Here is a 20,865-nt window from a genome sequence, read left to right as displayed (position 1 = left end):
CCTCCGGTGCACAATCCGAAGCAGTGGCCAAAACAGAATTTCTCACCATCGAAGGACATGAGACTGCCGGTGTCATGCTAAGAAGAATCGGCCACTCTGTGTAGTTTGAAATTATCAATGGAGATATACCTGTTTTTTTTACGACCTGGAAGTGGTGGTAAAATGACTGTTCTTGTGCCCTTCACACCAAGCACGGGAACCGGAGCACGGTATGAGGGACCAAATTCCTTTTTGTTATCGATCTTCTCCCGAACTAGTTCTCCAACTTGGGGTAGCCAGCCAACTACCGGGATCTGCAAGGCATCATCCGAGGTGGAGGGCAAGTGTTCTTTTGCAAGACTGTCTCTGGTCTCTTGTAGAGTCTGTAAAACATTGCAATGTTCATCTACGTCAAAGGAGACAGCCGAACCGACCGCGTCTAGACGGTCAAGGTCCGGGACATACATCTTGATACCAGAGAGCATTTCGAATGGGGTCCGCCCACCCAGAGACCTTCTAGGGAGATTATTAAGAGCACGCTGCACGCTATTAAGATGGGTCAACCAGTTTCTGCCAGGGCCTATAACTCGAGCTGTCAGTGATTGCTTTAAGTCACGGTTCATTCGTTCCACAACACTATTACCCTCAGGCCGGTATAAAGACGAAAACTTGACTTGGACCCTCATCGAAGCCATGGCATCCCTATACGCCTTAGAGGCGAAAGCAGGACCCTGATCCGAATGGAAGGTACCACAGGCAAAAATCCCTACAAAGACACGCAAATCCCTGATGACAGTCCGTGAATCAGCGCTGCGATGAGGCCAGACCCAAACAAAGCGTGTGCATGAATCAACTGCTACCAAGATGTACTTGTATGCAGTATCAGAAGAAAAAGGACCGCAGTGATCTAAATAAACACAACCAAATGGTTTATTAGAAATGAACAACTGTGTTTGGGGTGGACGCGTAGCAGTTGAAGGCTTAATCTGCTGGCAAATGTCACATTGAAGGACATAGTCACGCATCTGTTTGTACAGTCCCCGCCACCAAAAACATTGTTGTAACTGAGACACAGTAGCAGAAACGCCCGCATGCGCAGACGCAACCCCTTCATGGGCCGCTGTGATCAGTGTATGTCTGCGATCAGAGTTCGTAATCAACCTCTCCCCAACTTCCGGAATTTTCACATAAGGAACCTTATCTGGACTTAAGTGGTATATGTACTTCGAAGGGAACCCCGTAGGATATTTGTCCCCCTTCTCAGTGGCAGCAACAGCCGCCAAGATATCATTATCAATCTTACTCTTGGACCGTCTGACTGCTGCAACCAAATATGTTGATACCGCTGATCTCGCTGCTTCATCAGCAAGCGAGTTGCCAGCAGCGTGAACTCCCACGCGCTGGTGACTGAGAGTATGAATTACAAACACGACTGGCAACTGCTCTTTAAGCTCAGCCACTCGGACCCAGATCATTTTATGTTTTATTGTGCTACCCTTGGAATCACGAAAATCATTCTTAATCCAAAAGAACAAGTTTTCATTGTAAGACTCGACACAGTAGTAAGAATCACTTACGATTAGTGTTGTCACACAAGGATCAGCATACTCCAATGCAAGCATCATAGCACGGAGCTCTGCTAATTGTGCGGTGCAGTCCCCTAGAGTCTGTGTGTGCACGACTCTGGACTTGAACTCATCGTTCACCATGGCACCTACTACAATGGCGCATGCGCAAACGTAGGCGTGTTTATAACCATGCGCAACCTGCGCCCAACCATCAGTGTATATGATGCAATGGAAATCCTCCAAAGGTGCAGGGTGAACAAACTCATATTGCAAAAACTCCTGTGACCGTAAGGAGGCATCAAAAACGAACGTGACATCCGGAGACGTCAATGACGCAGCCCAATGTATCCACCCAGGGTGCAAAGCTTTAGAATTCGGTACACTGGCTTTCGTAACTGCCTCCAAAGCAGGACACGGGGTAACTACCAACATGCGTTTTCCCTGTGACAGAGCGCGTTCCTTAAGAATCGCCATCTGCACAGCTGTCAAAACTTTCTCCACAGTGGAAAATCGCATTTCAGCCGAAGTGTACAAATGTGACTTGTAAGCAATAGGTACTGTATCTCCCTCATTAAAAGTAAGGTAAGTGAAACCCACGGTCCCAGGGATGATTCTTATCACCAGGTTGGTGTGATTATCACGAGTCAATAAGTATTTAGAAGCGAGCAGATCAGCCTGCAAAGATTGCAGTATAGCCGAGTGCTCAGGCAGCCAGTTTGATATTGTAAAATTTGGTTGTATCAAAGCATACAAAGACTTGGTACGCTGGGCATATTCAGGAATGTAAGTCCGCCCGAAATGTAAAAATCCCAGCAAAGACTTTAATTTTTTCAGAGTTGTCGGAGCGCGCAATTGTGCACATTCCACCAAGAAGTGAGGAGCCAATCCTCGACCTTCATTGTTGAGCTCGTAGCCCAGGAACAACACTGTGTATTCCGCAATGTGCGATTTTGCAAAGTTAAATTTGTAACCGAAGTCCAAAAAGCTACAAATTAAGCGGTCAACGCGACACAGATGCTCCCACAGTTCGTCATCCGTGAAATTAATGTCATCCACATATGAACAAGCATCTGGGTCAACCCTCTCTAAGAGAGAAACTATGCAGGCAGCAAACACTCCAGGACTATTCTTGTAGCCCATCGGTAAACGTTTGAAATGTTTTTTGACACCGCCGCAAGTAAAGGAGGTCCATTGGGAACTAAGACCATCCAAATGGTGGGCATAAAAACCGTTGAAAATGTCAAGCGTGGTTTTAAACCGCTTATGCACAAGACTATCCACTAAAGCAGAGACGTGAGTATTCTGTACTGCACAAGTACAGCAATGCGAGTTTAAATGCCGATAATCCAATACCAAACGATATGAACCGTCAGGCTTGGTTACAATAAAAAGAGGGTTATTCATAAGTGACACACAAGTTTCAATAACACCCTGATATTCTAATTGTTCAAGGATTTCCGCAACGGAAGCCTTTGCTTCACGCTTTATGGGATATTGAGGTTGAGGCTGTGGCATAGACCGTAAAGGAATTTTGTGGTGTGGGGAACATTTATCCCACCCACAGTGTGTACGATACAGATCCGGCGCAAGAGCCTTAGCCCACTCTTCCCCAAAATTCAGCGCATGCTCCTTCGAGACTGTGTGCGCGAAACTAGGGAGGATTACCTCCTCCCCTCTCGGAGCTGCGAGCACAAAAGGTGGGGGCCAGTCAGCCTCCGCTAACAAAATGTCATAGGTAGTCGTAAGGTTCTCCCAAAATACCCCATCTATAGTGCGTTGAATGTCACCCTCAATAAATAAGACAATTTCATAGATCCTGTCGGGGGGAGCTACTCTAGTGTTAGCTGTCTCAACAACAACATAACGGTCAGTCGCTGTCACCTTCAGTAGTGGACGCAGGGCCTCTCGCACTATGGTAATCTCCGCTGCGCTGTCCAGCAAGGTCAGAGCCCATGTCTGATTCCGAAGCTGGGTTCTCACTATCTGTGGCATATCTGTGTGCTGTTAAAGCAGCGACTTTCTTCTTCTGAAACTGGGGCCTCTTCGGTGAAGAATCGTCCTGTTTGCCCTTGCCGTCTTTTGTTGTAAAAGCTTTTATTCGACACTTTGTCATAAAGCCAACACACAGTATAATGCATACAAACATAACCATGATTAAAAATTTGTTACAATTAGCAAACATTCATAATATACAAAAATGCAATAAGAGTAGGTCCCGGACCATCATTCCATTTTGTTTGTAATTCTAAACTGGTTCATTTACTCATTTGCTAATAGAATACCTACAATCAAGCCATCTTACAAGACCAATATTAAAAACGATTTGATACAATTATAAATAATTAAAAAATGCCAGCGATAAAAACACTTAAAATCCTATATTGTCATTCCTAGTCTCTTCCTAGTTAAACAGACACCAAGAAGATACCTGCTCACACCAAATGTTATCAACCTGATGGTTGAAGATCTAAGTAATCGCTCTGCCTCTTTATACAAACGTGTTCCCAAGTTTTTGCAAAGAGGTATGATCCATTTCTTGCGTTGCAATTTGTATGACGGGCAGAAAAAGAGGATGTGAGCCTCATCCTCTCTTTGTTTTAAATCACACAATTTACAATTAGGATCTTTATTTACTCCTCCCCACCGACAAGTATTCGCATTGATCTGTAAAACCCCATATCTATATTGGAGGAAAACAGTTTTAGCCAAAGGTGGCTCAATTTCGTCCATGAAATGTTCAAATGTAGGGTAGTCCTTAAATTGCAAGAACTTATGCGTTAATGAGCCAGTAGCGCGTTCATAAACATGGGTATTCACATAGTTCCAATAGGCAGATTTTACTTGTTCTTTACAATTATTTAACGAAGTGATTGACATTGCTGGTGTTTTCCAGAAGTGTGAAAGGCCTATTTTTGTGAGCCAATGGGATACATGTCTCAGCCACTTGATCGAGTTAAAAGAGTCCAGCTCCCTAATTTCCAATAATCCTGCTCTATAATCAGCGAGTTACGGGGTGGACCATAATCTTACCCAGTAGAGCAATGGCCTCAACCAACACAAGTGGTCTGTACGTTTTAGACTAATATCAAGATAGACTGGTACTAGGGGCGTTCTTCCTGGTAGTCTTCATAGACGTCTAAAGAACACATTTTCCTCAATATCAAATGTTTTTTTTGTATGTGGCCCCCAGATCTCGGCCCCATACAGGGCGGCAGATTGTGCTTTGGCTTTAAATACTTCATTTGCAGGGGTTATAGCTTTTGAAGTACTCCCACTGTGAATTTTTAGAATGGGGAGGGAGTTTTGTTTGAGTGTTATCCTGCTTTTTTCTAATTGATTTATCCAAGACATTCTGCTATCCAGCCTAATACCAAGATAATCAAAAAACTCCACGTACTTAAGTTTAGTATTGTTTAAGGCCAAGTTCTTCTTAAAAGATTTAGGGGGATTAATGGCCATATACTTGGTTTTAGATGAGTTAATTTCTAACCCCTTTAGGTCGCAATAACTATTAAATTTATTTATTAAATTTTGCAAGCCTTTTGGTGTTTGGGATATTAAAATGGTGTCATCCGCAAATAACAATGCTGTGACTACTTCGTTACACAATTTCGGGGAATCATGATTACATTCTGCTAGGTAGGAGGGAATATCATTTACAAATAAGGAAAAAAGGGTTGGGGCCAACACACCCCTTGTCTAACCCCCCTTTTTACTGGTATGGTTCGCGTGAGTTCACCATTTCTTCCCCACCTTACTTTAGCATAATTGTCAACGTGGAGCTTTATAAGATTGGCCAACAGTTCGTCCGGGACACCCATCTTCCTCAAAGTTTCCCACAATAGGTAACGGGGGACAAGATCAAACGCTGAGCGTAAATCCACAAATGCAACATATATACTACACTTCTTTATCTGAATATATTTCCAGAAAATACACATGAGTCTGTACACCTGGTCAACAGTACTTGTCTTAGTTCTAAATCCTGCTTGGTATTTAGAAAGGATTTCAGATTCCTCTATCCAAGTTAAAAGTCTATTTAAAATATGTCTGGCAAAAATATTTTGTAAAATATCAATTAAACTAATTGGTCTGTAGTTGCCTGGGTTGTAGCGGTCCCCTTTTTTATAAATAGTTACTATTTCTGCCCCTTTCCAAGTATCTGGGATCGGAGTTCCCAGCAAGATGGGATTACACAGAAAATGTATCTAGGGGCACCATACTTCGATATTGTGAGTAAATAAATCTCCAGGTAATTTGTCCGGGCCTGGTGCCTTACCAGACTTAACTGCTTTTATTGCACACAAAGTTTCTTCCATACTAAATTTCGCTGTGTTGGTGCACTGGGGAAAGAATCCGGAATAGTTATATTCAGGAGATGACCCAGCCAGATCATATAAAATTACAAAATGATCATACCAGATTTTTTCGTCCAGGAAAAAATCCCTATTGGAGCTACCTGTTTTATTATTTTTGGCTATCAGGTTCCAAAAAGTGCATTGGTCATGCTTCCTAGCAGCATTCAAAAGGTCTTCCCAGATTAAGCCATCCCATTCCCTTTTTGCATTATGGAAAAGCCTTTTATATTCTTGTCTGCATTCTCTAACCCTCTTCTGGTCTTTAGATTTCACGGCAATGATTAAATTAGTTTTAGCTAGATGACACTGCTTGTTATACCATGGTCTCTCCAGTTCCAATTGCCTCCTTGTATTACCTTGTTTATTTTTACAAGTTTTACTCAAGAGGGGAGTTAATGATTCCACTAAGTGGTAATGCATTTTTAGGACATCGTCAGATCCCGGCCTTAAATTTTCATATAAGGGAATGATTTCTGAGAAAGTATTATAGATGCCCAAAAGCGTATCTTCTTTTGCTAGGATGTGAGGCCATTTTATAGCTTTCCTGTTGTTAGAGACAACAACCTCAGCCACCTCCCTCTCACATTCAGTCTCGCTATCGATTGTCAAAAAAGGATCCGGTAGTAACCCCAATTGTAATGGAAAATGGTCACTCTCCGGTCTAATCACGACCTTAAAGGCCAACAATAGGTACCAAAGGTTGGTTGATATCAACATAAAGTCGATCAAAGATTTAGACAACCCCTTACTGAATGTGTTGTTAGCTGGCTTATCTGGGTCTAGCCGCCCATTGCATGCCCTTAGATCATAGGATACAGACAGTTCATAAATCTGCATGGCTGCCACTGTGCATTTTACTGGCTTTGCGCTATCTAAGGGAGGCATATCGTGTGCTCTATCTGAGTTTTCTAATAAGTTTTCGAGCCCCATTATGGGCTCGAATCGGCAATTAAGATCCCTGCCTATGATTATTTTAGAGTCAGGCTCTAGATTACACAAATAGGAGCTAAGTTGTTCTATGACCATTGATTCCTTATTTTATGGGTTTGGTCTATTATAGACATTTATCATGAAAACATCGCCCAGATCTTTCGTGGCTATTTTAACCCCAAGCAAATCATTAGAAGCGAGGTACAAGGGCGATACAACAACGTCCAAGGATATACTTATCCAGATTATTAAGCCCCCTGAAGGTCTACCTCTTACTGATGCAATTGCAATGAAACGCTTTATAGCCAAGTCTTGCCGTCTTTTGGGCGGGGCTGGTCACGTCTTTGTTGGCCACCCCGACCCCTGCTGCCTCCTCCACCACCGGTCGAAAGGGCAGATGTTTCCTGAAAAGAACGAGGAGAGCGTTGGTCAGGAACCTGAAAACGATCAGGTGACTTTATCATCGCGCGATCGCGCAAGTCATAAACACGTTCTGTGGGCGCAGGCATTGGAGACACAGGACGAGACTCCTGTTTCTGCTGTTAATGTTGTTTTCCCTGTTTCTGTTTTTTAGGCCAATTTTGTTTTTTGGACTTAGGCTGGTCGTCGCTTTCCGACTTCTACCCTTGGGGTTGTTTTTTCTCTTTAGTAGAAAAAGGCATGAGGCCCCTACTATTGCGGCCCACTGTTTTATAAGCCGCCACAATAATTTTCGCCAACTGTCGGGGTTTATCGTCATCGGGAACCGCCTGCAAAGCATTGGCAACCTGAAAGTTCACTGCATCCCCCTTGACAATAGCAAGTATGAGATCCGAAACCACATCAAAGGAGCCACAGAGGCGCATACCCAATTCAACCGCAGCCTCCGGTCCGTGCCTCCGGACACGTTTAAGGACCGTCGGCAGACGGAGTGCCGTTACACCTCGCGTAGACCGCTGCAAATGTTTTGCCCCAGGTCTCACAGTCACCGATTTCGGGGGTCAAATCCTTTGGCAAGCTAATTGTCAGAATCCTGTGTTTCTCACCAGGAGACGTGTTAGGAAATACTGCTTCCAGCTGGTCAAACTTCTCGGCAAGCCAAAAAGGAAAATCATCCTGTTCCTGGGGACGCCTGCCTATCACAGCGTTGACCATAAGGGGGCTGAGTTTCATACCGCCCTGTCCGGCAGGAAGTGCCGCACCATCCGGGGCCCCGCCCGGGAGATTGCGGGTGATGTATTGCACTAACGAACTAATCACGCTAATTACGACTACATGTAGCCGTCTGATCTCAGCCATGGGACATGCCCCGTGCTGAGGATGAGGTGTAAATCCAGCCAAGACAGGCCAAGTTGCGCCTGGAATGGACAAAGGACCTAACCTCGGGGCTGATAATGAATGGGGTAGGGCACCATTAAACCAAACGCGGTGCTGCCAAGTATCAATAGGAATTTCTTGTGCCCTATACGGAGTATACTCATTTGGCACAGCAGTGGGAGTGTACGTATGGAACGCACCTGAATTTCCGTCCACCGCCGGGAAGGTCACCCACGAATAAAAGATTTCGTAAGGGTAAGCCACCTCTGCACTCACCACCATAATTACTTCCATGCCATCCACGGGAACATTATAATTTTGCAAATGATTGCGCACCGCAATACGACTATGCTGCGGAATGTCCACCGCGGCCATAGCGACACAGAAAGAAAAAGGTACAAAGTCAACCCTGTAGCATAACTGGGTAGTAATTCAAGGAAACCGTTTAGAAAGATTCAAGATTCAAAAGACCTATACTAATACAGGTAGGTTTGTCCGACACCACCGTTAACCGGAAACAATAGTGAAGGTGTTAAGGACTAAAAGATGTACTACTCAAGTATCACGCTATAAGACCACCAACGATTGGGCGCCATGTCGCAGGGATTCCGTGCTCAGACAGAACTGTGCATAGAGGCTTGGAACCTCAGTGAATTAGGATGTCCCAAAACTCACCTTAGTACCCAAAAATCCCCTACCAGACTAGCTACAATGTCTCATTGGAACACATGAACACGCTTTCGTTATACAATAATTTCAATCCAGAACAAGGAGTAAAAGAGGACACGTGCATATTTGAAATGTTTATTCACTAATGCAGTGCTCTCAAGCGCAGTATCTTAGCTAATACAAGCAAACACTAGTCCATATAACACAAACGGTGCAAGCATGGTATTATGGTAAAATGAATAGGGTTTAACAAAACCTAATTATCACCCTCCCTAGCTAGTATATTACATTATATCTAAGAAGGTCTCTTGTGGGTTTTAGCAGAGCGGCCCCAAACCTCAAGATCCTAGTGGTAAGGGATCACATCATCAGCAACCAGCTCTCTGCATGCGAAGCACCATCAAGTGTGTGTTTTGCTCTTGTGCAAAGCAATATAAAACGCGCCTAAAGCAAGAACTTGGCTGCAGCTGCATGCATGTTATGTCCAGGGCCGTGCAAAGATCAGTGCTCATAACATTTACTGTGTTGAGATATCCTTGAAGGTTTCAGCACTCCCTGTACAGACATAGCTCTCCAAGCAAGGCTGATATCAGTGTAACAACATATTATTCTCGTATGAACCGAAAACATTTTACTAGGCTCAAAGCTAAAGCAGCAGATGTGTGTTGTGTGCAAAAAGCAACAGAAAGGAAAAATGGCGTTTAAACTCACAAAAAGCTCATGCTAACTTAACACAGTAATCAGGCTACATCAATCCATATATTACTTCTGCTCCTCCCACCTCTGAAATTATCGCTAATACTCTTGGTAAAATGTTCCAATACCTCCACACCCTCTGAGGCAAAGGTGATCTGGGGTGTGTCCCAGTTTAAATATCGTGGTGCGAGGATAATATGTTTGGTGTAATATTTTCAGTTGAATGAGTTTAAGTCGGGATGCGATCGCTGCCTCTCGGGCTGATGCTAGGGCATCCATTCAATCAGTTTCCTCGATATCCCCCAATTCAGTCTCCCATTTTCCCTTTAGTGCTATCATTGGGTCTGGTTGATTATGGATCAGTTTCTTGTATGTGTAGGAGGTTGCCTTTTTTTTCCATGTAGTCCGTGAGGAGCCTATCCTCCAGAGGGGAGGATTCCACCAATTTGGTCTCTGGGGATAATTGCACTTTGTAATGCGTGTCGTATCTGTATGTAACGGAATCGTTCCGAGTCTGCCATCTTATACCTCGCTTGCAAGTTTTCAAATGATATTATCTCTCCTTTCGCCCATAGGTCGCCTATTTTAGAGATACCAATTAGGTCCTATTCTTTGAATCCCTTTGTGTTCGCCAGTATGCCCAGTTTTCTCGTGTCCCAGAGGGGAGTGGCTTGTGTCAACACTAACCCTGGGCGTAGTGGGCGTAGTGGGGCTTCGCAGAGCTACGTGAAGTGGGCGAGAAACTACGCCCACCTCCGCACTCCGTGTAGCCCCACTACGCACCGCAGGCCTCCCTCCCGCCCTCCCTAAATACTTTAAATTAAACGTGTAAAAGAATTAAAAGGCACTAACCTTGCCCGCCGCTGCCCGACGCTTCCCCGGGGCTCGCTCTCTTCATTGCAGCCGTCTTGTGTACTAATGCGCATGCGCGGGCGGCCGCGCATGCGCATTTCTCACGTAGAAATGCGCATGTGCGGCCGCCCGCGCATGCGCATTAGTACACAAGACGGCAGCAATGAAGAGAGCGAGCCCCGGGGACGCGGCGGGCAGCGGCGGGCAAGGTAAGTGCCTTTTAATTCTTTTACACGTTTAATTTAAAGTATTTAGGGAGGGCGGGAGGGAGGCGGGTGGCGGCCAGCTACGCTCCGTCTGCGGAGCGTGCGTAGTGCCGCCTGGCTACGCCCGCTACGCAAAATGCGTAGAAGCCGGCACTACGCACACTCCGTGCACGGAGCGTAGCTGCCCGCCCACCCTTAGTCAACACTCCCTCCCATCCCAAGGCCCTCTGTGCGGCGTGCCATATTTTAATCGTGTGTGCCGTTGGTCCTGTATGTCCTTCCTGTTTTCCGTAGGTGTAAAGCGCCCTCATCAGTCGGTCTGCCGGCAGGAGGCTCCGGTCCAACCTGTATGCTCGTTCGTCCTGTGGGACGTGCAACCATTGATTTATTGTCATCAGTTGTGATGCCCAGTAGTAGAGTTTAACATTCGGTGGAGCAATACCACTGTCATACCAACTCCGGACCAGTTTGTGTTGTGCTATTCGGGGGGGGTTTACCGTCCCACAATAGGGTTGTTTGCTTTTGCTTCAATGGATTTGAAATACTTAGGGGGGACAGGAAATGGGGTATTTTGTAGGGCATATAAGGAATCTCGGAAGGGCTAGCATTTTAAATAATGCAGCTTTACCCAGGAGCGTCAGCGGAAGGGATCTCCAGTGTTTTACGTCCGCTCTGAGTCGTTCCAGGGGACTCATTAAATTTTCTTCCATGAATATGGACTCTGATGGGGTGACATATATTGCTAAGTACTTGAAATCTCTGGTCACGATCTGCAGTTCGCATCCCGCCGGGATTTTGGGTGTAGGCCCGTGCAATACATAGAGTAGCGATTTCGTCCAGTTAATAGTGTAGCCGGATACTTTCCCGTACGCAGTAAAAATGTCTAGTAGGAACACTAAAGATCCCGCCGGGGATGTTAAATATACAAGCACGTCATCCGCATATAGCGAGATACAATCCTCCCAGTCCTCCTCCCATCTCATTCCATGAATGGAGACGTCCTGCCTGATCCATGCAGCGAGCGGTACCAGCACTAGGGCGAATGGCAGCTGCAACAGCGGACATCCCTACCTGGTACCCCTTCCTAGTTTGAATTCTCTTGATATTCTTCCGTTTGCTACTACTTGCGCGAGGGGTTCCGTTTATAAAAGTTGTATCCATGCACAGAATTTCGGGCCAAGTCCCAGCTTCCGAAGTACCGCAAAGAGGAACGGCCATTCCACTAAATCGAAGGCCATAGTGGCGTCCAAGGAAAGGATGGCTGCATCTCTCTGTATCTCAGGTGTACGGGCCATAACGGCATGCACCCTCCGTAGATTAAGGGAGGTGTTACGTCCCGGCATGAACCCTGATTGGTCCGGGTGAACCGAGTCCTTGAGGTGTGGCTGTAGTCGGAGTGCCAACGCTTTGGCCAGTATTTTGGCTTCCGTATTCATTAGCGATATTGGGTGGTAAGAGGCTGCTATATGCGCAGGTTTGCCCGGTTTGTGCACTGCCACAATTGTGGCTATTCGCTGATCCCGTGGCAGCCTGCCATCCTCCAGGCAGTCATTGTACCTATTAAGTAAGTGAGGTGTGATCAGACCGCCACTTTTTTGTAAAGCTCTACTGGTAGTCCAATTGGACCCATTGCTTTCCCTGTGTTGAGTGCCGCCAGTGCCCGCCCCAATTCTTCCGACGAGAGGTCAGCATCTAGGTCTTCCCTGGCTTCCGGGGAAAGCATAGGCATCCTAATGTCTTGCAAGAAATGTGTATTGTCCTCTATTGTGGGTAGCCTCCCGAGGTCCTGAAATGCTTGCCTGTGAAGTGTAGGGGGAACATAAACGGAGAGCACGTGATACAACATACCTTCCCACTGCCCAGTTAGTACCGCAAATCATCCCTGTGCATCAGTCCAGGTGTTCTTAATCATGAATGTGGAGCTCTTATGGACCAGGATTCCCACCCCTCTAGAGCCAGATGTGAACTCAGCGTGAGCTACCATTTTAAAGCCCCATCTATCTAGTGCCTTGCATGTTGTTCCTGTCAAATGTGTTTCCTGGAGTAGAACAATCAAGGACCCCTTGCGCTTCAGGTACTGTAGGACCAGCCCTCGTTTAATCTTATGACCCAACCCATTCACGTTCCATGAAATTATGGACAAGGGGGGCCCGGCTGAAGTGGTAACTGAGTGTTGGTCTCCCGGCCCTCATGTGGTGTCACGTCGTGCTTGATATGTATATCCTATGGTCAGTGACTACTGTTGATACCTGCTGTACATGACCTGCCCTGTGTGCGCATAGATTGTATAGTTGACACGTAAACTTGTTCCTGCAATTAACGTAACATATTAAACGTAAACATTGTAACAGTTGCTTCAAGAATCCTTGGCCCCAAATCCCAAACCCTGCCCTCCCCCCCATCGGATCTGTGACTGTCCCCATCTCCAATTGCTCATTATGGCCCCCGATAAACAATTGTAGTCCCTGAAGAAAGTGGTCATTGTTCACCAGAGACCAAAACAAACCGAAACTTCTCGCTATCAAAATCCCAACCCCCCACCCTGCCTCCCTGCCCGGCGGATACAGAACCATCCACCACCCCCAACTGAGCAGAGTGCTTACTTCCCAGAACAAAATGTAGTGTTCGTGAGGGTGAGACTACCGTGACTGTTATAGCCTCCTTCCCACCCATCAATGTCCATGCAGCGCTACCAACATCACGGTAGGTCCTACTTGTAGGAGGCTTCATAACTTAGTCGACCCATTGTAAGGAAGGTCAATGTAACAGTACCCACCACCCTGCGCTCACCGCCCAATATCGGGCCGTGTCCATATCATAGTCTCCTACTGCGGTGTTGTGAAGCGTGGCAGCCTGTGAGGTCCTTAATCCTTAAAAAGCCAAGTCATAGCGTCGCTTCAGTGATGCAGTTTGTTGTGGGCTTCTGTCTTTTCCATTATCGGTTATTTTGTCTTTCTTCCCGGTTCCTGGGTTTCCTTGTCTGCCGACAGCCCTCCAACCAGTCTTGCGCATCTTTGGGTGATTAAAAAAAACTCGTTTTTCCGTCCACTTCAACACGCAGCTTCGCTGGGAAGAGCATTGAGTATTTGAGTTCACTAGAACGGAGTTCCCTTTTCACTTCCGTGAAATTTCGTCGTTATTGTGCCACCGCTGCCGTGTAGTCTGGATAGAAGGTGACCTCTGTATTGTCAATTTTGACTGGTGGAGCCATTCGAGCTGTCTGCAGGATGGCATCGCGGTCGTGAAAGTTTAAGATCCTCGCTAAGATTGGATGCGGTGGTGCCCCTGGTTTTGGTTTCCCCCCTGACACCCGGTTGGCACGTTCTACTGAGAAATAATTTGACAGGCCCTTCGGTTGCAGATTAGTTTGGATCAAATCTTCTACGAATAGGTCCAACGCAGGGCCCCCCGTTGTTTCCGGTACACCCACCAGGCGTACGTTGTTGCGCCGTGAGCGGCCTTCCTGTTGGTCAAGTTTCATAGCAGATTGTCATCTTCCAGTTTCTGTACTTTGTGTTTCAAGGCCCCCGTGTCGTCAGTTAGCCCCGATGTAGCTTTTTCCACCTCAATCAAACGGTCTGACAACTTGGAGAAGTCCGCCCTTATCAGGGAGATATCGGTGGAGATAGTGCCCATTGAAGTTTGCATTGTGTGCAATGCCACCATAACGTCTTTAAGGGTGACCTGTTCGGCGTCACCAGGCGGGTTGGTCGTCTGGGATGATGTGCGTGGCGGTTCGTTCGGTTGATCATTCTGGGGATCGTTTACATAGGCATATTTTTCCAAGCACGGAGGCTGTTGCACCTTGGGCCCCCTGCCCGTCATGGTACTTGATCGCAGTGGACACGCACCCAAAAATTCGTGAGGACAGGAGAAGAGCCCCGTTTGCCAACTGTTCCTCGATGTGTTGTACAGTGTGTTCCTTGGTGACTCCGGGAACGCGTGTGGGCCTGCGTTGCGCTGGGCTGGTCCGCTGTGTAGAACCAGCAGCCTGTGGTACCTCCATCACCTGTCTTTCATCCGTGGAACTGCTTCCTATAGCCCCTGCTAAGCTCGTGAGACAGCGCCAGGTGTCTTCGCACAGTGCTATCTAGGGTATGCCCCTTAAAATGCCTGCTGGTGTCACTGATTTGCAGCTAGTGCTGCGTGTGGGGCAGGTGAGCGGGCTGGTGTGCTCAGCGGCGGTAACAGAGAGGCCGGTGGTTCCAGGATTAAGCCGTCCCTGCCCGGTAACCTCGGGTTTTCACTCAGAGCCCCCTCGCTGCTTCCTCCAGCAGTCGCCAGTACCTTGTAGTCCAAGAATGCCCTGTGCGCGCAGCCGCGTCCGTTTTGGTTTTTGCCGCCTTTATTCTGTGTCCAGGATCAGTTCTTGTCGGGTCATCTGTATGCCGGTCCGCCGTGAAACTTTAGTCCCCGGCTTCCGTAGTGCTGTTAGGCCCCGGTTGCACTGTCTCGTAGCCGCTTGAGTTTTAGGAGTCTGGAGTAGCCGATTGCTTCACCGGGAACTGGAACATCTCCCGTTTTTATACAGCCGTAGCAGCGCCTGCTGAAGTCAGGATTATTGTGCGGATTGTCGGGGAAGGTGCCCTGCAGTCATGGAGCTCTGCTAGAACGCAGCCATCTTTCTCGGCCGGTAGCCACGCCGGGAAGTGTTTTTTTATTCGTTTTTTTTCTTTGTTCCTTGTTAGATTCATAATTACTTATCCCATGTTAGGATGAGTTTGTCCACGCTTTTTGGCTATTCCGCATACAACACCTCGGTGGAGCAACCTGGAGAAATTACCGTTACAGAAGGCCGTTGAGTTTTCTTTAGACCTATCTGCTGGCTTAGCAAAGTTGCATGATCTTCTTTTTTTTCTTTTTTATCTCTCTCTCTAAGCTCCGGGGCACTTAGAAGTTGTATCTTTCATTTGGCTTTTCTAATAAGAGGAGGAGCTGATTTATATTGATCAATGCACTTTGTCCACCTGTTATAATTCTGTTGAGGCTTTCTGATCCCCTGCGTGGGACCAAGTGATGATGTAATTTTTGCCTGTGGACTGTGGAAAAAAAAAATTAATCAACACATTTTTACATAAATCAGGTGGCAGGCCAAGGCTCCTCTGTGCTCCTCTGTGCTCTGCAGCAGCCGCCGCACGAGCAGCACCAGCAGCGCTTTAGCACAGCGGTGCTGGCAGCGGCCGTTCCTGCCTCCATCTCAGATCCGTAGAACTTAAAGCGCCTGTATAACAGGACGCGGGTGAAGCGGGAACCGGTCACAAAACAAACCCTGGCAGTCGTCCCAGGCTCCGCTTGCTCATCAACTCCTCCTCGGCTCGGCCCCTCGGCTCTAATCGATACGCTCTGCACTCAACACTGAATGACAGGCCAACAACAACTGTGAACACCAACAGAGGGAAGAATTGTGTGTTTCCCCCTAGTTAGTGAAAAAAAACAGCATAAGTCTTGGCTGCTTCTGCTGCACCCAGAGTCTTATGCGTCTTTTCAGTCTAAATTTTCTGTCTGGAAAAAGATTGTGTCCTGGTTTTCTGCACCCAGTAAATCCAGGTGCACAAAAAGGTGGAATAAAATGAACACATGCAAGTACGTCTTAATTTCATTGCCCTTGATTCACACTCTGGACCATAGTTGAGGGATAGGTCTAGGCCCGGGGTCTCCAACCAGTCGATCGCGAGCTACCGGTAGCTCGCAGAGACCCCGGGAGTAGCACGTGTAGCCCTTCATGGGCTATTTACTTTTCCGGCTGCATTTGCCCGCCCTCACCCAAACCAGCCGCTCGGATTGGAGCTTAGCTGAGGGTGGGGGCGGGTGAAGAGGATGACGCTTCTCTCCTGGTGCTGCAGACTCTTCTTGTGAGAGTCTGACCCCTGTGACGTCATCGAGGGCAGAACGACACAAAAAACAATGTAAACAGAGAGCAGAAGGTCACAAAACACAAGGGAAACAGAGGGCAGAAGGGCTCGAAAAACAAGGGGAAAACGAGTGAAACAGGGCAGAAGGGAACGAAAAACGAGGGGAAATAGGGCAGAAGGGCACGAAAAATGAGGGAAACAGAGGGCAGAAGGGCACTAAAAACAAGGGGAAAACGAGTGAAACAGAGGGCAGAAGGGCACGAAAAAGAAGGGAAACAGGGCAGAAAGGAACGAAAAACGAGGGGAAACAGAGGGCAGAAGGGCACGAAAAACAAGGGAAACAGGGCAGAAGGGCACGAAAAACAAGTGGAAAACGAATGAAACAGAGGGCAGAAGGGCACGAAAAACGGGGGAAACAGAGGGCAGAAGGGCACGAAAAATGACGGAAACAGGGCAGAAGGGCACGAAAAACAAGTGGAAAACGAATGAAACAGAGGGCAGGAGGGCACAAAAAATGAGGGAAACAGAGGGCAGAAAGGCATGAAAAACAAGGGAAACAGAGGACAGAAGGGCACGAAAAACAAGTGGAAAACAAATGAAACAGAGGGCAAAGGGGCACGAAAAACAAAGGAAACAGAGGGCAGAAGGGCACGAAAAACAAGTGGAAAACGAGGGCAGAAGGGCACGACAAATGAGGGAATCAGAGGGCAGAAGGGGACAAAAAACAAGGGGAAAACGGGTGAAACAGGGCAGAAGGCCACAAAAACGAGGGAAACAGAGGGCAGAAGGGCCCGAAACACGAGGGAAGCAGAGAGCAGAAGGGCACGAAAAACAAGTGGAAAACGAATGAAACAGAAGACAGAAGGGCACGAAAAATGAGGGAAACAGAGTGCAGAAAGGCACAAAAAACGAGGGAAACAGAGGGCAGAAGGGCACGAAAAACAAGTGGAAAACGAATGAAACAGAGGGCAGAAGGGCACAAAAAACGACGAAAACAGAGGGCAGAAGGGCACGAAAAACAAGTGGAAAACAAGGGGAGAAGGGCACGACAAACGAGGGAAACAGAGGGCAGAAGGACACAAAAAACAAGGGGATAACGGGTGAAACAGAGGGCAGAAGGCCACAAAAAGCAAGGGAAACAGAGGGCAGAAGGGCACGAAACACAAGGGAAACAGAGGGCAGAAGGGCACGAAAAACGAGGGAAACAAAGTGCAGAAGGGCCCAAACAAAAAATGAGGGAAACAGAGGGCAGAAGGGCACAAAACAAGGGGAAAACAAGTGAAACAGAGAGCAGAAGGCCACAAAAAACAAGGGAAACAGAGGGCAGATAGGCACGAAAAACAAGGGGAAAACGAGTGAAACAGGGCAGATGGCCACAAAAAACGAGGGAAACAGAGGGCAGAAGGGCACAAAAAACAAGGGGAAAACGAGTGAAACAGAGAGCAGAAGGCCACAAAAACAAGGAAAACAAAGGGCAGAAGGGCACGAAAAACGAGGGAAACAGAGGGCAGAAGGTCACGAAAAACAAGTGGAAAACGAGTGAAACAGAGGGCAGAAGGCCACAAAAAGCAAGGGAAACGGAGGGCAGAAGGGCACGAAACACGAGGGAAACAGAGGGCAGAAGGGCACGAAAAACAAGGGAAACAAAGTGCAGAAGGGCCCAAACAAAAAATGAGGGAAACAGAGGGCAGAAGGGCACAAAACAAGGGGAAAACAAGTGAAACAGAGAGCAGAAGGCCACAAAAAACAATGGAAACAGAGGGCAGATAGGCACGAAAAACAAGGGGAAAACGAGTGAAACAGGGCAGATGGCCACAAAAAACGAGGGAAACAGAGGGCAGAAGGGCACAAAAAACAAGGGGAAAACGAGTGAAACAGAGAGCAGAAGGCCACAAAAACAAGGAAAACAAAGGGCAGAAGGGCACGAAAAACGAGGGAAACAGAGGGCAGAAGGACACAAAAAACAAGGGGAAAACGGGTGAAACAGAGGGCAGAAGGCCACAAAAAGCAAGGGAAACAGAGGGCAGAAGGGCACGAAACACGAGGGAAACAGAGGGCAGAAGGGCACGAAAAACTAGGGAAACAAAGTGCAGAAGGGCCCAAACAAAAAATGAGGGAAACAGAGGGCAGAAGGGCACAAAACAAGGGGAAAACAAGTGAAACAGAGAGCAGAAGGCCACAAAAAACAAGGGAAACAGAGGGCAGATAGGCACGAAAAACAAGGGGAAAACGAGTGAAACAGGGCAGATGGCCACAAAAAACGAGGGAAACAGAGGGCAGAAGGGCACAAAAAACAAGGGGAAAACGAGTGAAACAGAGAGCAGAAGGCCACAAAAACAAGGAAAACAAAGGGCAGAAGGGCACGAAAAACGAGGGAAACAGAGGGCAGAAGGTCACGAAAAACAAGTGGAAAACGAGTGAAACAGGGCAGAAGGACACATAAAAAGAGGGAAACAGAAGGCAGAAGGGCACGGAAAACAAGGGGAAAACGAGTGCAACAGAGGACAGAAGGCCACAAAAAACGAGTGAAACAGAGGGCAGAAGGGCATGAAAAACGAGGGAAACCGGGCAGAAGGGCACAAAAAACGAGGGAAACCTCGGGCAGAAGGGCACAAAAAACAAGAGGAAAACGAGTGAAACAGAGGGCAGAAGGCCACAAAAAACGAGGGAAACAGAGGCAGAAGGGCACGAAAAACGAGGGAAACAGGGCAGAAGGGCACAAAACAAGGGGAAAACTAGTGAAACAGAGCAAAAGGCCACAGAAAACAAGGGAAACAGGGCAGAAGGGCACGAAAAACAAGGGGAAAACAAGTGAAACAGAGGGCAGAAGTACACAACAACAAGGGGAAAACGGGTGGAACAGAGGGCAGAAAGGCACAAAAAACAAGGGAAACAGAGGGCAGAAGAGCACAAAAAACAAGGGGAAAATTAGTGAAACAGGGCAGAAGGGCACAAAAACAAGGGGAAAACGGGTGGAACAGTGGGCAGAAAAGCACAAAAAAACGAGGGAAACAGAGGGCAGAAGGGCACAAAAAACAAGGGGAAAACGAGTGAAACAGAGAGCAGAAGGCCAAAAAAAACAGGTGAAACAGAGAGCAGAAGGCCACAAAAAACAAGGGAAACAGAGGGCAGAAGGGCACCAAAAACAAGGGGAAAACGAGTGAAACAGAGGGCAGAAGGCCACAAAAAACGAGGGAAACAGAGGGCAGAAGGGCACAAAACAAGAGGAAAACGAGTGAAACAGAGAGCAGAAGGCCACAGAAAACAAGGGAAACAGGGCAGAAGGGCACAAAAAACAAGGGGAAAACGAGTGAAACAGAGGGCAGAAGGCCACAAAAACAAGGGGAAAATGGGTGGAACAGAGGGCAGAAAGGCACAAAAAACGAGGGAAACAGAGGGCAGAAGGGCATGAAACGCGAGGGAAGCAGAGGGCAGAAGGGCACGAAAAACGAGGGAAACAGAGTGCAGAAGGGCTCAAACAAAAAACGAGTGAAACAGAGGGCAGAAGGGCACAAAACAAGGGGAAAACGAGTGAAACAGAGAGCAGAAGGTCACAAAAAACAAGGGAAACAGGGCAGAAAGGCACGAAAAACAAGTGAAACAGGGCAGATGGCCACAAAAAATGAGGGAAACAGAGGGCAAAAGGGCGCAAAAAACAAGTGGAAAAGGAGTGAAACAGAGAGCAGAAGGCCACAAAAAACAAGGAAAACAGAGGGCAGAAGGGCACGAAAAACAAGGGAAACAGTGGGCAGAAGGGCACGAAAAACAAGTGGAAAACGAGGGAAACAGGGCAGAAGGCCACATACAAAGAGGGAAACAGAAGGCAGAAGGGCACGGAAAACAAGGGGAAAATGAGTGCAACAGAGGACAGAAGGCCACAAAAAAAGAGGGAAACAAGAGGGCAGAAAGGCATGAAAAACGGGGGAAACTGTGCAGAAGGGCACAAAAAACGAGGGAAACGGCAGAAGGGAACAAAAAACGAGTGAAACAGAGGGCAGAAGGCCACAAAAAACGAGGGAAACAGGCAGAAGGGCACGAAAATTAGGGAAACAGAGGGCAGAAGGGCACAAAACAAGGGGAAAATGAGTGAAACAGAGAGCAGAAGGCCACAGAAAACAAGTTAAACAGGGCAGAAGGGCACGAAAAACAAGGGGAAAATGAGTGAAACAGAGGGCAGAAGGGCACAAAAACAAGGGGAAAATGGGTGGAACAGAGGGCAGAAAGGCATAAAAAACTAGGGAAACAGGGCAGAAGAGCACAAAAAACAAGGGGAAAACGAGTGAAACAGAGGGCAGAAAGGCACAAAAACAAGGGGAAAACGGGTGGAACAGAGGGCAGAAAGGCACAAAAAACAAGGGAAACAGAGGGCAGAAGGGCACAAAAAACAAGGGGAAAATGAGTGAAACAGAGGGCAGAAGGGCACAAAAAACAAGGGGAAACGAGTGCAACAGAGAGCAGA

Source organism: Lissotriton helveticus, chromosome 1_2 (assembly GCF_964261635.1).
Source record: "Lissotriton helveticus chromosome 1_2, aLisHel1.1, whole genome shotgun sequence".
NCBI lineage: Eukaryota > Metazoa > Chordata > Amphibia > Caudata > Salamandridae > Lissotriton > Lissotriton helveticus.
The sequence above is the reverse complement of the archived record's forward strand: the minus strand, read 5'-3'. Positions refer to the sequence as shown.